This window comes from Adiantum capillus-veneris, chromosome 29, assembly GCF_014529385.1.
Source record: "Adiantum capillus-veneris isolate H3 chromosome 29, ASM1452938v2, whole genome shotgun sequence".
In the NCBI taxonomy this organism is placed as follows: domain Eukaryota; kingdom Viridiplantae; phylum Streptophyta; class Polypodiopsida; order Polypodiales; family Pteridaceae; genus Adiantum; species Adiantum capillus-veneris.
The window spans coordinates 45,610,515-45,626,016 of NC_140959.1; positions in this window are offsets into that span (position 1 = coordinate 45,610,515).

Below are 15,502 nucleotides of genomic sequence, written 5' to 3' on the forward strand. Positions count from 1 at the left end.
ACAATATAGATTGACAACTCGCATGAGTACAAATCACAACCCTAAGAATCACTCAAAGATCCTTGACTAGATCAAGCTCTTCATTAAAGACCATGCACTAAAAGATACCATAGCTGCTAGAACTAGACCTTTCCTTGCTAGGAAAGTGAAAACATGTATCACATACTATGACAAGAAATAATTTACCTGACCTCAATTTGTTTTGTAGACTCTTGCCCTTTCTTAAGGTTTGGAACTCACCTTGGAGCCCCTCTCTGTGGCCTCGTCTCTGGTCCTTAGATGTATTAGCAGTTTGGATGCGTCACAACTTATTTATGATTCTGCCCTAATTTCAGACAAGAAACTTTCGGTCTTACATATGTTATCATTTAATGATTGGGTAAAAATTATAGCATCTTTAGACAAAGACCCTCTAGAAGGTGTTAATCTACTATCCCAGTACATTGCCCAACTTCACGTCCTTGCTTCACAATATTAGCAAGAACTTGCCCTGTTCACTTCATCTGGTGTTGAGCTGACAAATTTCCTTAGAAAACTGTGTGGACTTAATCCATCATTTGTTTGCACCCCTAATACCCCCGCCATCCCTTCAACAGGTGGCATCTTTTGTCAGGATAGCGCCACTCTAGAGGCAGTAAAAGAGTTTCAATCTAACCTCTGCTCTCTCAATGATGTCAATCTCCTTGAGATGGTCCCTAAAATCTCAAAAGTCTTCCCTGTCTTACCTTTTAGACAAATAGAAATTGAATCTCTTGGTGTAGACCATCAACTCTGGGTTCTACCAAACAAAGCCTTCTTGGCTCCTATTCTTAGTGAAACCTGGGTATACTTGGCCAACCTCCCTGCATCAACAGTGGAGGACTGCAAACTCAAAATTCTAAAAGGAGGACATTTCTTGAACAAAGGTGAACTGATTAAAGCCCCTTTTAACCTACACCTGATCGATCACTCCAAATGCCCATCGAGCACTGGATTGTACATACGTACTAAAGGTAGCATGGAGTTTGCTAAAAGTAATCCGGACTTCTACACAGAGTCTATCTGGAATATCTTTCGCCCCTATGTAAAATGTGCTTGCAGATTTCTAGACCCCAAGGCTTCCTGTGAATCAAGCATTATGTGGTTTGACCATGCTATATGGTTTTTCTTCAACCATTTGGAACTTTTATTCCCAGAGAAACCAGTTGACTTTCATCTATCCCTCATCTGCTCTTGGCTAGGTGGACAGGCCAAGCAGATCGTGATTGCGCAAATTGCCTTTAACATCTTCCGAGGACTGCTGCATGATATTCTGAAAGAACTAAAAATGGAGGAACCCAGTCTTTACCTCACCACATATGCAAATTACAAAGGAGTCAAATTCATCACTAATATGCTAAAACCATGTATTGAAGAAGATGATTCCCCTACTTTTAAAAGAGCTAACTCTTTAGCTACTCCCAACTCCTTTACTTCCTTTTTTACACCTAGCTCCTCATCTAATCGAGGAAAATCTCGTAGCATTACTAGAGGGAGAGGCAGATTCCCGGCTATCAGAAACTTCCCTGAAATCTAACCCTTAAACATATTGCAGGTATTTACAAATCCATGTGGAAGAAGAGTTCTCAGCAAAGTTGGTTCGAATTTTGGTGCTACCTACATACACTGTCTTTATCACAACATTCTCCTTGAATGGATCCCACCCAAAAGTCTCTTTTGTGAGTGTTTTGACATATTTTTTGGTAATCATAAACTACTTGACAACATTCTCATTGGATGGAGATATCACCATCCTTTAAAAGGATTAGTTCTTAACAATGACTTTCTTAGACAAAAAACAATCCCTCACTGTACTTGCATTCATTCACAGCCCCATTTTTGGCATGGCGTGCAACTAGACCGTCTCCCAGTGCATTCATTGCCTCCACATCTGAGGCCCCACCCAGGGTTGATCCATTGCCTCTTTCACTACCTGCAGCCCCCCCCCACATATAGTTCATACCCTTTGCCATTTGGAGTAGTTCCCCCACCATTTGGTGCACTGCCCCCGTTGGCACGACCTTTGTTTCCTCCCAGAGGATATGGCCCCCCACTGCCCTTCTTTCCTCCACGTCACCCATGATGTATCACCCCCCATATGTATTTACTTTGGATGCAATGGAACTCATAGATTTTGGGTTTGCTATTTGAAATAGACCGTAATTGTGTGTAAGGAACTTCTATTTATCTTATTAATAGTGTATTGAATGATTCGTCGGTGTTTTTTGTTTGAATGTAAGTTGGTCGTGAAATGACAATCAAATTTTAGTTGGAGAGAGAGAGAGGGAGAGAGAGAGAGAGAGAGGAAAAAAAAAGAGAGAGAGAGAGAGAGAGAGAGAGAGAGAGAGAGAGAGAGAGAGAGAGAGAGAGAGAGAGATGGGTAGATTGTCCCTTCTTTTGAGAATCCGCTCGCCCGATTCTTAAAAAGCGTGCCAGAAATTGCTCGCCCAGAAATCGCGTCCCTCATGCAACTACTTTGAAGCCTCACCTTCTTGTAAGCTCCGACTCTTTTGATAGATCATTCAAGGAAACTTAGGTTTGATGTAAAGCTCATCATTACCTTGGCTCCACCTTACAACTCTTTAAATGTCTAATGTAGCTCAAACTTCAATTTGAGTCTCCTTCCAAATTCAAGGCTACTTCAACATAGCTTGCGTTTTTTCTCACACCTCTTGTTGCTCGTAGATTTCTAACACTTGAATTCAAGGCTACTTCAACATAGCTTGGGTTTTTTCTAAGACCTCTTGTTGCTCGTAGATTTCTAACACTTGAATGTGCATCTATGCTTAAACTTGAGTTTGAGCCTTCTACCAATTCCATGGGTGCCTCCATGTAACTTGGGCTCCATCTTGCAACCCGTGTGACAAGTATAGATTTCTAACACTTGGATGTACATTTAGGCTCAAACTTGAGATCGAGCCACCTACAAAATTTCATGCTTGCCTCTATGAAACTTTGGCTTTGTGAAAATCTTTTTAGCTAGGTATTTATAGCACTTAGATGTACATCTAAGTGCTAGAAATACTCTAAGCTCAAATTTGAGTTTGAACCTCCTACCATTCTCCACGAGTTGATTCAGTGTAACTTGGGGTCCATCTTGAAACTCTTGCTAGCTAAAGATTTCTAGCACATAGATGTACATTTAGGCTCTAACATCAATTTAAACATCCATGGGTGACTCGATGTAGCTTGGGATCCATCTTGCAACTCTTGTCATCTTCATATTTCTGGCACTTAGGTCTACACCTAGGCTCAGACTTGAGCTTGAGCCTCCTAGCATCCTCCATGGGTTGATTCAATGTAACTTGAAATACATCTTGCAACTCTTGTCATCTTTAGATTTCTAGCACAGATATACATCAAGGTTCGAACATCAGTTAAGCCTCTCCTACCAAACTACATGGGTGCCTGAATGTAACTTAAGCTCCATCTTGCAACTCTTGTCAGCTTTATATTTATAGCACTTAGATGTACATCTAGGATCAAACTTGAGCTTGAGCCTCCTACCGTCCTCTGTGGGTTGACTCAATATAGCTTGAGATCCATCTTGCAACTATTTTAAGCTATAGATTTCTAGCACTTAGACCTACATTTAGGCTCCATCTATGCTCCGGCATTGTCACTTATGTACCATCTTGGACCTATTTTCAGCTTTAGATTTCTAGCACTTAGATGTACATTTAGGCTCAAACTTGAGCTCGAGCCTCCTACCATCCCCAATGGGTTGATTCAATATAACTCAAGATCCATCTTGTAACTCTTGTGAGCTATATATTTCTAGCACTTGGATGTGCATAAAGGCTCCATCCTCCTATCAAATTCCATGGGCGCCTTTGCAATGTAACATAGTCCCTATCTTGCAACTCTTGTCAGCTTTAGATTTCTAGCACTTGGATGTACATACAGGCTCAAACTTGAGCTCGAGCCTCCTACCATCCTCCATGGATTGACTTAGTGTAGATTTTCTTGATTGAATGGGATGCAAGCTTTTGCCAGAATTGTGAGTGTATCTTGGGAATGCATTGAATTTTGAGTTCTATGTTCAGACATACAATTTTACTGATATCTCTTGATTTTCTAAAAAATTGCAGGGTCCAAAACAAGGCGATGCAGTGTTTCTTGTTGATGGTTCCACAAGGAAAGCTCGTAGGGTTATTCATTCCACTGATGCATCTCAACGTTGTGGTTTTGAATTGATTGGCACAACATGTGTGGCGATACATGTACTAGAAAGTTTTGATGACACCTTCTTGATTCCATTCGTCACAATGGATACAAGAACCATGTCTCAAGCAGTTGGAAGCATCATCAAATGGCCATTGCATAATATTGTTATGGACATAGGAAAATCTCACACAATAGATGAGGATTTTCTTGTTGGTCAAGAAGATGGCTTGATAGATTGTTAAGGCGGTTACGCCGCTAGCGGAAGCTAAATAGCGAGAACTCAACCAACAACAGAATTTGTCAGACGAGGACGAAGCTTGACCCGCAGGCGCATGGAAACAACTAGGTGGGTGTCAAATCACCTACTCGACCTTCTAATGACAATCACTACCAAGGAAATCAAATCTAAGTTCTAAAATACGCAAGTGACTGAAATCCGTACTACGAACGAATGCTATACGAAACAGGATCTAGAATCATCGAATCGATCTCAAACTCAAGGGGAAGTCTATACACTAGGTAAGAACAACACCCTAAAGACTTGAACTGCAAAATCAACCTATAACCACTCCGTGCGGTAAACGCGTATGAAGACAGGCCGAAAATTACAGGTGACCGAAACTTGACCCCGATGGTACGAATGTGTAGCTCTACTCGTTGTGGTTCTATAGATATGCTGCACGCTCTATTCCGACACACGAGTTGGAAGAAAACTCACACCGAAGCTCGTAGGAACTTACCACACATAGAAGCCGATAGCGCGCACTCTTGGTATCTGTGCGTAGCTCTCGCCGTTGCTAACACAATGGCGGTGTCGCTTCTCCAATGGCGGCTCCGTAGCTCGCGTAGCAAGAAGATAAGACTCTCTCTCACTCTCTCTCTCTCTCTCTCTCTCAGACACAGTCACAGCGCTCAAAACTCACCTTGATTAATAATTGAATCTCCCTTTAGGTTACAAAACTTTGGCTTATATACCTCAGCCTTGGAGGTGAGAACATCTCTAATTATTTACATAAGCAGGTGAAATTACGTCGGGATTACAAGCTGGAAACTCAATTGAGTCCCGTTACTTAATGAATGGCTCAAATCAAAATTAATGTCGGAAAGACATTTGTTACAATCAATGGTTACAAAATGATGGGCGTGAGCAAAAATGCGGGTGTGATCCTCTGCTGGCTCAACACTCCCCCCCTCCGCGTTCATGTCGTCCCCGACATGACTTTTGGCTTGGTCAATAGAGTCCTGTTGTCTTGAGCATCTGCAAATGTGATTCGTAGCGTAGGTTGCCGATGGTCAAGGTTGGGCCGAATATTTTGCTTTCGTGAGTGAAAAAGCCGGTGTAGAAAGCTTCTTCGAATGTTTGCATGTGGAAGCTAGGCAAAAACATAATTCTTTGGTATAAGAGATGTAACACCTTTGGTGAGGGCTGCAATGAAAGATCATACATCATATCCGTCACTGTGTCGGCCCGTCGATAGTAGACTTGAGGTCGTAGCTTTATCTGGCGCGAACACTTCAATGCATGCTAAGAGAGTCTTGCAGATTTTCTTTAGCATCTGACACGAAAGGTCAGGAGAGCCAGTAAAGAGTTTGATGGTGCCCGTTAGGGTTTTCACCATGTAGGCTTTACCTATTCTCTCTCCTTCCTTTGGTCCTGGCATCCTTGGGTAATTAAGCCAATTTGGCTTCTTTTCTGCAATCCTGCCATGCTCTTTCCAGCTTCTGACTCTTGGCACCGGGCAGAAGGTTGCATCCTCCCGAATCTCCTTTGGAGCCTCTACCAAGTAGATGAGGTAGGCTTGGTATTTGTTCAGCCAACCTTTCCTCCATCTAGGTTGAGAATCTACAATCTTCTTTGATTGTTCATCCTTTGTGATGTCGCCTTCGTAAAGAGCGACATACTGCTCCTCCTCTATTCTCTTTTTCGTCTTTATCACTTCAAATTTCATCAGAGGGAAAGGCAGGCTTGGTTGCATCCACTCTTCATGGAGCACTTTTGTGTCTAAACTTTGAAGTCTAATGGAGATGAGGAGTCTCCTTTCCCATTCCATTTCCGCCTTGGCACTTTCCTCTGTTGACTTTTCTATTTGGTCCTGGAGCTTTTGTTCTTCTTCTTCAGAGATTCCTGAAGTTGAGGCCACTTCTTGAACTGGGGCTGGATCTTCAATTGTGGTTGCCTCTCCAGTTTCTGGTAGCTCTATGGCTGCTCTCCCTGCTTCTTCTTGTGGTGTCTCTGTTTCTCTTCTTTGTTGCTCTTGGAGGTCTTGGAGCTGTTTGCGGAGGGCCTCATTTTCTGTCCTTAGTGTTTGGTTTTCTGATGTGAGCCTCTCTCCTCTGCAGCCAATGATCCCTCCGCCATGTGCAATCTTTGTACTTGCTCTAACCTCAGCTCTCTTTGCAAACTTCTGACCTGCTCTTCCAGAGCTGGTACAAGGGCTCCCTCTTGTTCTGTTTCCTGCCCTGCTAGCTCTAGGGGTGGTTCTGAGTCTCATGATTGTCCTTTCTTGAAGTTCGACTCTTTCCCTTAGCTCAATGAGCTCATCCTGGCTGCCTCCAGCTCATCTTCTATTCGCTCCTTTGCTTCCTGTGAGCTTGTTACCTCTCTTGAAGCTTCGGCTAGTTGGAGTATCAAGCCGTCTCTCTCATTTTCTGCGTCGTAGAGTGATGCTTTATGACTTTCAGATTCAGTCATAGCATTCTCTAATTTCTTCTGCAACTCTGCTTCCTTTTGTTTTGCTGTCTCAAGTGCTACTTCCTTTGCTCTGGATCTTTCTTTAATCTTGCTGAGCAGTTCATGCACCATGTGCATGTCTTTTTCATCTTCATCTGTCAACTTGACAGCTCTTTCTGCCACCACCTCCAATGGCATCGGTTTGTCCATTTTTTCTTCATTTCTCCATTGTACCCTTTGTCTTTTCTTTCGTCCCTTTCCGATCATCTTGTTTCCGTAGGGATATCCCAAAAACTGCCTCCAGGGCCTCTTCTTCACTGTATCCGATGGCTACCAGATCCTCATAATCATCTTTCTTTTGCTGAACTGGATCTATCTCCTTTTCCTTGGTCCCGGCCTCCGGCTTTTCCATAATTTCTGTTTCTATTTCTATTGTGGTTCCTCCACAATAATTTCCATCTTCTTCGGGCTTGGTACAACAGTAAAAGAGGGCTGATTGTCTTCAGTCACCTTGGCTTTCCCTTTGTTTGCTTGCCTTACTGTCTCTTTAGGTTCAGTAGACTCATCTATTTTTTTCTTCCCCTTGTCGTCCTTTTGCAGCTCAGCTTTTAAAAGTTGTACTTCCTCTTCAGTATAAGGCTCGACAGGTTGCTGCTCCAGTATGGCCTCCGACTCCTCATAAGCTCTAATATATTGATCATATTGATCAACATGTGGCCTGGCTGAGCTGGTTCCGACTTTACTGGGGTCTTGCACCCACAGTTCTTCGAAGTCCCCCTTTAGAGCTCTTTCCCGCTCTAAAGTCCCCCTTTAGAGCTCTTTCCGCTCTAAACTGCTCCACCAGCCTTTCCATTCTTGCGGCTTTTTGACTTTTGGTATGCTTGGGATCGGCCTTCTTCTTCACTTTCTTCTTGAGTGGCTCGTCCACGGCCTCTTTAGGTTCTGAAACTATTTCTAGTTTTCGGCGTGCTCTTGTGGACGCCCTCTTGGATACTTCTTGCTGTTCTTCCTCCTCATCGGCTTCTCTAAGCCACTCATTCTGGGAGGGAATCTGGGGCCCTTGATCTCTAGCTCCAATAGCTTCATAAGCTATTCTTGTTAGGATTTCTCCTCCTCCTATGTACTTTGGTTTCTGGTTGTGCATGGCGATTACTTGCTCGTGGATGTATTGAGCATAATTCACCTCTTTTGGCATGTTGCTTTTCAATGCCCATGTGATGGTTGTCGCAATGGCATGGGGTGGTGTAGTATACTTCTGCGGTCTTTTACTACACACATGGAAAAATTGGTTGTATAATCGGCAAAGGGTTGCCGCTCGTTGATCTGCCATATCTCCGTAGGTTGTATTTTGTTTCTTTGATCCATAGACCTCTATGGCCTCCCTTCTTTCTCTGACAGAACTCCCTTTGTTGTGCAGCTTCAATGCATCTGCAATGAGCTGTGGAGTAATCTGTACTTCAACTGTTTCTCCATCCATGGCTGTCAACGTGGCTTTCCCATCCTTCTGAATGGATGTTGCCAACTCATACACTCTTCTTGTGTCTACACCTGATGGTCTCGAGGTGAAGAACCTGTGTAAGTCAGCCTTTTCCAGGTATCTGCTTATGTTCTCTGTTCTGCTATAATCCACTAATTCTCGTGGGATCATAGGTACATCGATCGATTGCCCTTGAGGATCTCTGAAAGTCCCTGGTAGATCTTTATACCCTCTTTTTCTAGTACTGCTTCCTCCATCCAAGTCTTGGTTGGCTTGAGGGTTTCCGTTGGAATATCAAAAGGTTCTGCGTCTGCAAGAGCATCCTTGATGGTTGGTCTTTTTCTCTTATTTGCCGATGACTTAGCGGAATCCATGGATCCTGTAACTCCAATCATAGAAGTTAGCGTCTTTTTAGTAGTACTGAAAGCCGAAATGAAGCTTTTAACTATTCAAATGACTTGAAAATTGAAACATGAGCTATTCAGGGCCTAAGGATGCAATGTAGGTGAAAAAATATGCAAACTGGGCTCAAAAACATGCTTGAGACATCATACGCGTATGATGTCTTTTGTGTCAGAATGACTTCATATTGGTTGTGCTTGTAGCTGATAGTGTTTTCATGAGTGTCATATGCTTGGATTTGAGTTTGGATCCCATTTGGTCAAGTTTTGGCCAGTTTAGTCCAGTTCAGGCTCTTGGCAAAATTTTGAAAGGGAAATGGATTTTATGATCCAAATTGGGTAAAACTTGGTAGATTACTTTCAAATGGCATGTAGAACACTTATGTTTGGTGGTTGAAGCCCTTAGATGCCAAAATCACATAGTGAGACATCATACGCGTATGATGTCTTTTAGTGCATTTTTGGACCAATCTTCTCTATAAGCTTGGTTTTGGCTTTAGATAGGCTTATTCAGTGGATTTATCAAGTTTGGATAGAATTTGAACTAAAAATGGCTCTGGAGACATCATACGCGTATGATGTCTTTTTCATCAATTTTGCATGGGATTGGTTCTGTGGATTCTCCATGTGCTAGTGAAGGACTGTTTATACTCAAATCTTGGTTTGGACTTGAATATGTTGGATTTGGGACAAAAATAGGCTTTGTATGAAGGATTTTCTCTTAATTGGGCTAATGGGGTGATCCACTTGACCAAATGGTTCCAAACTTCATATGTAGCATGTATTAGATATATATAATGGATGTATGATGACAAATGAGCATTTTTGGCTCTGTAAGTGCAAATAGACATCATACGCGTATGATGTCTTTTGTGTCAAATAGTGCTGTTTGGTTCCAGATAGGTTGTAGATGTGTTAATCAACAATCCTACAAAGTTTCAATGAGTTTGGAGTTATTTTGACAAAATTAGGACCAAAAATCAATTTTATGGCCTACTTTGCGTCTTTTTGGTTTTCCTTGGGTTTTCTAACTCCAATTCTCATGATACTTGGTTCATAGGATGTGATTAACATGTGGAATGAGGCTATGCACTCAAATGTTGAAATGGATGTGAAAATCATGCTGTGAGACATCATACGCGTATGATGTCTTTTCTTGAAATGTTGGTCTTTTTGTGCAAATAATGCTTTGTGCTAGTGCCCTAAGCCCTGCTAACTAGTTTTCAACTTAAAAAGTCATCAGTTTAGCTAAAAAGCCCCCTTATAGGCATTTCAGTCTCCGAAGTCGTCTTTTTGCCTTGGAGTTGAATTTCTTCAACTTTTCTTCTTGAGAGTTGCATTTCCAGCTCATTGGATATGTTGTGAAGCCACCTATTCGGTTGAACTCGACTTTGGCTCCCCGTTCTCCATCTTTCTCCATTTGGTTGCCCGAAAGCGTCTTTTTCACCATCGGTAAGTGAATCAACTTTCTTTTGGGTTTTGCTTGCAAACATAAGTCATCCATGTATAGTTGAAACTGCTCGTGAAGTTTCATGTCATTTGGTCGTCAATTTTAGCCGTTATGCCAAAATGACGCTTTGTGTGTCCGCAGCCGAATCGGTTGTTCGACCTACTTTTGGTGATCCAAACCCGAGATACTCCATGGTTGCATTTCCCTCGATGTTGTTAAGCTTCTTGAGAAGTTTTGTGTCATTCCGACAACTTTTTTCTGTTTGCCTCTTGCAGGCTCTGTTGACCTAGGGTTTTTCCAGTCATTCTTTCTCGAGATTTGAGTGCTAGAAACTCATCTCCTATACTAGGGTAACCCACCTCTAAGTTCTTGCAAGTTTGGTTAGGCGGTTGTGCCCTACCTAGCGTTCTTCCCCATTCCCTCTGCTCTTGTTTCTTGGTTTTGGTGAGTTTTCGCGACAAAAGTTAACGATAAGCATCAAAAGCTTATGGCAACGAGTCTACCTCTCATGTCTGGTGTCCTCTGAGCTCTCGTAGCAGTCGTAGAAAGCGGTAGAAGGTCGGATGCTCCTGTGTGCTCTTTGCTCTCTCCAAGAAGGTAATAGTGGAAATGAGCTTGATAGTGAAGTGAAAAATACTTAACTTCGGGCTTCCCGATCACTTGTTACCAAATTTGACATGTGCTCTATCTCGTCGTGAAATGCACTTTAGGATTTGAAATTTCTCAATTTGGACTCCGTTTGACCTGTTTCTGAGAAATTGTCCACTTTGCCAAAATTCTGTCATTCGGGCTTTCCGCAACTTTTTCAGAATTGTACCCATTTTTACCATGGTTGCCCTTGTCATTAGGATCATCACCGTCTATTCTTTTCTTTTTTCCGATCTCATTTCACCTGCTTTTTTATTTTTCTTTTATTTTTATTAAGAAAATCATAAAAAATAAAGAAAATAGTAAATTGAAGCCAAAAAATTCCAAACATACACGATAAATAGCTGGTAACCCTGTGTATATGAATATACACTTCTTTGTGATTTTTGGACTTGGATTACCACTTTTTTCCACTTTTTAGCTCCAAAAACACTCTTATTTAGTGATATTTACACATCTAGAGACCCAAATTCATCATTTGATCTCTTCTTGTTGCAAAACAAGGTATATAAGGGCATAAATATTATCAATATCCGCAATCAAACATAAAAAATTGCAAAATCATGTAAGACACTGCCTTGTAATATAATTTTTGTTTTTCTTTGTTTTTTTTTTTTTTTTTTTTTTTTTTCCACTTGTAGTTGCTTTGTAACTCCTGTATACCTCCCCCCCTCCTAGTCTGAGTCCTCCCGGACGACTATGAAGTGTCTGTGGGTGAAGCATTGTAGTGTTTTGGTCATAAGTTCCAATGCAATTGTAGAGCGACGATACAACATTCTTTCCAATAAAGCTGCTCTTTGTTTGATTGAAGGATTGGTGGTCGGGTTTTGGGTTGGTTTTCACTTCGGTTAGAATCAGTAGATGGATTCTTCGTTACCTTGTTGTCTTTCTTCACAATCCAAATCTGCTTCCGCTTTGCTTGTGCTTGCCACAAACTCTTTGCGACCAAACCTGCTTTGTTCTGTGTGTTGATTCCTCGCCTTGAAATACCTAGGAGTTTCCGTTGATTGGAAGGGAGTTCCTTTTACAAATCTTGGGATCCAAATTTGCTGTCTGTAGCTTTGTGCCGTCATGAACTTCTTTGGAATCCAAATCTGTTTCACTGTCCTTGATTGTCGGGGATCACTCTGTTGTCTGGTATTGAAGACTCTGTTTTCCACCTTTTTTTCTCTGGCACACCTTTTTTGGTTCCATACCAACTTTGACTCCTTTTTTTCCAAGGTTGAGCTGTTATATTATTGCTTGTCTTCCTTATCCACTGTTGAGAATTCCTCGTCGAAGAGTAATCCGGTTGTATAGAAACTTTTGGTTGCCATTGCTTCTTCTTTTTTCTGTTTGTTGTTTGCCCTTGTCCGTGGATTCTCCTTTGGAGTTGGCTCTGCTCCTTTGGTGAACTTAACTGATTGACTTTCACCTTCGTATTTGATAAGCACTGATTTAGAACTCCAGTCAATCATTGCATTGTATTGCTTCTGCCATGGTTGTCCTAGCAATAATGGATGTTGTGTAGCTTGGTCTTCAACCACGTAAAACATATGAGGATACACATATTGGTTAATCTGTATATGTAAAACTGTGCATCCAACAGTTTTGATGAATTCTCAGAGTAACTTTTTAACTCTTCTTGCAGTTTGTAATTTCGTGTCATTTGTCAATTGTCATACAAACTGAGTGAAAGTAGGTTAGCTTGAGCTCTGAATCCAATAGTGCTCTGGCTTTGATTGGTTGGTTCCTACTTTGCATTCAATGATGGGTTCTTCTTTGTCATTCCCCATTTCTGTTATACTAACTGCGTTTATTCGTATTGCTCCTTCATTGCGCTGTTTCTGACGCAGTAGTCTTCTTTTCTCCATTCTTTCCTTCGCCTCGGCTTGCGCTTCCTCCTCAATCTTTTTTTTTTCTGGACACGCAGCTTTTCTTGATGTATTTTGAGAAGCATGTCTTGGTTAGCGGCAAAGATACTTTTTCACTCTGCATCCACTAATCCAATTGGGCATTTCTTCTCCGTCTAATGTAGCAAGCTTGACGCTCCACTTGGTGATAGATCTTTAATCACCAGAGTCCCATCCCTCGCTTTTTAAGCTTTTTAGCATGCTGTTTCAGAGTGTAAACTAGGACATAGTCCCCAACTTTAAACTCTTTAGTCCGCACATGCTTATCAAAAAATTCCTTTTGTCGCCTTTTTGAGCGTAGATGAAGCTACTGCTTTTAGGCGAAGCTCATCTAGCTTTTCCAGGTCATCTATTCTATCAGAGAGCTCGTGCCCTGTCCACTCTAGATCCTTAGCCACCCTTAAGGTTGAAATCAAGAATTCTATTGGTAAGATAGCATTTAGCCCAAAAACCATGTTATATGGGGTCGTTCCTAATGTTTTATATCTACCCTATATGCCCATAATGTTGAATGTAACTTTTGGTCCCAGTCAGTTCTCGACTCAGATACAATCTTTGTAAGGACCGTGCATATGGTTTTGTTTGTTGCTTCAGCTTGTCCGTTTGCTTGTGGATGATACGGGGCTGATTTCCTATGGATTACCATGAATTCATCTAGAAGGATCTCTATCACTTCATTTATGAAATGTGTGCCTCGATCACTCACAATTTCTATTGGCAATCCATATCGTACAAAGACGTATTCATATAGAAATTGTGCCGTGGTCCTGGCATCTGCTTTTTGAGTTGCCTTTGCTTCGACCCACTTTGTTAGATAGTCTGTAGCCACAATGATGTATTGTGCATGAGTCTTATATGCAGGAGGCGAAATGGGTCCAACATAATCAATCCCCCATTTTGCAAAAGCCTTGCCCCATCATTGGTCTAAGCGGCATATCATCTCTTTTAAGTGGTACTTTGGTCCGCTGACAGTCATCACACCTTTTAACGTATTCCTCAGCGTCCATATGTAATGTTGGCCACCATATTCCTGCGGCTAAGACAAGTTTTGCTGTCTTATCACCTGAGAAATGGCCTCCACCTACTCCTCCATGAGCTTGCTCCAGGATTATCACATACTCAGACTCTGATGCGCAAATCCTAAGCTGTTGTCTTTACCTCTCTTATAGAGTTGATCTCCTATCAAAGCGTAATCTCTAGCTTCTGTCTCTACAGATTTCTGACGAGCTTTTGACGTTCCTTCTGGGAAAGTTCTATTTGTGAGATATTCAACAATATACTGACTCCATTCGGAGCGATCATTATCTGATATAATGTCGAATACTCGCTGGCGGTTTTGATGAACATACAATACATACAGTGACATATTCATGTACGCTTTCTTTCTTCCTGGCCAATAGACTCCCAATTGTAACAAATTCCTATATGTGTTCCTTCTTGAACAATGAAATGCACATTCCTGAACATGTGCTTCGAGCAGATATATATTATATTCCTCAGGATTGATGCATAGTCGTAAAACATGATCATTTCCCAATTGATACAACCTTCCTGCAATCAATTGAAGATTCTTGGATTGCTGAATAGCAATATGTTTCAAGTTGTATTCTCTTCTATCGAACTCCCTCCATAGGTTAATAGGTTAACGACATTTTGAGACCACCTCGGTATCATTTCTATGTTAACAAGTACGCGTCTGGCATGTCGTCATCTACTCCTATAGGGTCTTCTCCATTCGTCAATCGCGAAAGATGATCAGCTCTAAGATGTGTTTTTCCTTTCTTTACTACTACCGTGAAGTCGAATTCCAGTAAGATAATGAACCATCTCACTATTCTCCCGGTATTGCATGGTTTATTCACTAGGTAGAGCAAGGCTTGGTGATCCGTAAAAAACACAAACTTGTTGGCTAGAAGATAATGCCGAAATTTCTTCACAGCATATATCATTCCTAATCTCTCGCTCTGTTGTGGTGTAATTCTTCTCTGCATGGTTGAGCTGTCGACTGGCGTAACAGATAGGAAAATCCATGTTTCCTTCTTCTGGCTGAGCCAGAATGCATCCTATTGCATATGCAGAAGCATCTATATGCACATGGAATATCTTCTCCCAATCTGGTGATTTCAAGACTGGAGCAGTAATGAGTGCCTCTTTCAATTTCTTGAACGATTCCTCACACTCCTCTGTCCATTCAAAGTTCACTATTAGCCTGTAAAGTGGTTGGCCTATTATAGCGTACATGTAAATGAATCGTCTATAATATCCACAATGTCCCATAAAGCTCTGTACTTGTTTCGCATTGGTTGGTCTAGGCATATCCACTATAACTTTTATCTTCTCTAAATCCGTGGATATTCCGTTTTGTGAGACAATATGTCCCAGAATTCTGCCCTGTCGGACCATAAACACACATTTCTCAGGATTGAGACAAATGCGATATGTCCTACATTTCTCAAATACTTTTCTTAGGTGTTCTAAATGCTCATCTCTCAAAGAGAATGTACACATAAGTCATCCATGTAGATTTCTAGAAACAGCCTTAAGTATTCTTTGAAAGCATGCGTCATCAGCCTCTGGAAGGTTGCGGGAGCATTGGTTAGACCAAAAGGCATAACCCGATAAGCATAAATTCCCCACTCCGTTGCAAAAGCTGTTTTATGTTGATCTTCCTGCTATGGCTAGCTGGTTATATCCTGAAAAACCATCAAGAAGGAGTATGCTGTTTTCCCTGATACACGCTCTAGAACATGATCAGTTATCGGCAGGGGATAATTGTCC